This window comes from Seriola lalandi, unplaced genomic scaffold, assembly GCF_002814215.2.
Source record: "Seriola lalandi dorsalis isolate HSWRI2012SDOR001 ecotype SW California unplaced genomic scaffold, Sedor1 jcf7180002054845, whole genome shotgun sequence".
Taxonomy (NCBI): Eukaryota; Metazoa; Chordata; class Actinopteri; order Carangiformes; family Carangidae; genus Seriola; species Seriola lalandi.
The window spans coordinates 43,531-46,404 of NW_019525398.1; positions in this window are offsets into that span (position 1 = coordinate 43,531).

Consider the following 2,874-nt stretch of genomic DNA (forward strand, 5'->3'; position numbering starts at 1 on the left):
ATACATCATAGTATATTAAGGCATAAAAGTTCATAAAATCATCATAGTATGTCATGGAATGAGACAAAGTAATATAATTAGGCATAAAAATGCCAAATAAGATCTTAGTATAGTATGTCAGAAAAATGACAAAAAACGTCATAGTATAGTATGGCATAAAATGTCAAAAATACATCATAGTATATTAAGGCATAAAAGTTCATAAAATCCTCATAGTATGTCATGGAATGAGACAAAGTAATATAATTAGGCATAAAAATGCCAAATAAGATCTTAGTATAGTATGTCAGAAAAATGACAAAAAACATCATAGTATAGTATGGCATAAAATGTCAAAAATACATCATAGTATATTAAGGCATAAAAGATCATAAAATCGTCATAGTATGGATAGGTATGATCCAAAATAATATAATTAGCCATAAAATGTCAAAAATACATCATAGTATATTATGGCATAAAATGTCAAAAATACATCATTGTATATAAAGGCATAAAAGGTCATAAAATCATCATAGTATGTCAAGGAATGAGACAAAGTAATATAATTAGGCATAAAAATGCCAAATAAGATCTTAGTATTGTATGTCAGAAAAATGACAAAAAACGTCATAGTATATTAAGGCATAAAAGGTCATAAAAACGTCATAGTATGGTGAGGCATGATCCGAAATAATATAATTAGGCATAAAATGTCAAATAAGATATTAGTATAGTATGTCAGAAAAATTACAAAAACGTCATAGTATAGTATGGCATAAAATGTCAAAAATACATCATAGTATATAAAGGCATAAAAGGTCATAAAATCGTCATAGTATGGACAGGTATGATCCAAAATAATATAAGTATGTCAGAAAAATGACAAAAAACGTCATAGTATAGTATGGCATAAAATGTCAAAAATACATCATAGTATATTAAGGCATAAAAGGTCATAAAATCGTCATAGTATGGTCAGGCATGATCCAAAATAATATAATTAGGCATAAAATGTCAAAAATACATCATAGTATATTACGGCATAAAAGTTCATAAAATAGTCATAGTATGTCAAGGAATGAGACAAAGTAATATAATTAGGCATAAAATTTTTGGGGCTTTTTATGACTTTATTTGACAGGACAGTAGAGAGGGGGAATGACATGCAGTAAAGGCCGTCCGATGCTGGACTCGAACTGGTGCCAACTGCAGCGAAGACTGTAGCCTCTGCACATGGGGCGCCTGCTTAGACCACTACACCAAATGACTCCCCACATCATGTTATTTCAAGACATAAGCGTTCATAAAATCGTCATAGTATGGTCAGGCATGATCCAAAATAATATAATTAGGCATAAAAATGTCAAAAATACATCATAGTATATTAAGGCATAAAAGGTCATAAAATCGTCATAGTATGGACAGGCATGATCCAAAATAATATAATTAGGCATAAAAATGTCAAAAATACATCATAGTATATTAAGGCATAAAAGTTCATAAAATCATCATAGTATGTCATGGAATGAGACAAAGTAATATAATTAAGCATAAAAATGCAAAATAAGATCTTAGTATAGTATGTCAGAAAAATGACAAAAAACGTCATAGTATAGTATGGCATAAAATGTCAAAAATACATCATAGTATATTAAGGCATAAAAGTTCATAAAATAATCATAGTATGTCATGGAATGAGACAAAGTAATATAATTAGGCATAACATTTTTGGGGCTTTTTATGACTTTATTTGACAGGACAGTAGAGAGGGGGAATGACATGCAGTAAAGGCCGTCCGATGCTGGACTCGAACCGGTGCCAACTGCAGCGAAGACTGTAGCCTCTGCACATGGGACGCCTGCTTAGACCACTACACCAAATGACTCCCCACATCATGTTATCTCAAGACATAAAAGTTCATAAAACGTCAAAGTATGGTCAGGCATGATCCAAAATAATATAATTAGGCATAAATATGACAAATAATATCTTAGTATAGTATGTCAGAAAAATGACAAAAAACGTCATAGTATAGTATAGCATAAAATGTCAAAAATACATCATAGTATATTAAGGCATAAAAGTTCATAAAATCATCATAGTATGGACAGGCATGATCCAAAATAACATAATTAGGCATAAAAATGTTAAAAATACATCATAGTATATTAACGCATAAAAGTTCATAAAATCATCATAGTATGTCATGGAATGAGACAAAGTAATATAATTAGGCATAAAAATGCAAAATAAGATCTTAGTATAGTATGTCAGAAAAATGACAAAAAACATCATAGTATAGTATGGCATAAAATGTCAAAAATACATCATAGTATATTAAGGCATAAAAGTTCATAAAATCGTCATAGCATGTCAAGGAATGAGACAAAGTAATATAATTAGGCATAAAAATGCAAAATAAGATCTTAGTATAGTATGTCAGAAAAATGTCAAAAAACGTCATAGTACAGTATGGCATAAAATGTCAAAAATACATCATAGTATATTAAGGCATAAAAGTTTATAAAATCATCATAGTATGTCATGGAATGAGACAAAGTAATATAATTAGGCATAAAAATGCCAAATAAGATCTTAGTATAGTATGTCAGAAAAATGACAAAAAACATCATAGTATAGTATGGCATAAAATGTCAAAAATACATCATAGTATATTAAGGCATAAAAGTTCATAAAATCATCATAGTATATTAAGGCATAAAAGTTCATAAAATCATCATAGTATGTCAAGGAATGAGACAAAGTAATATAATTAGGCATAAAAATGCCAAATAAAATCTTAGTATAATATGTCAGATAAATGACAAAAAACGTCATAGTATAGTATAGCATAAAATGTCAAAAATACATCATAGTATATTAAGGCATAAA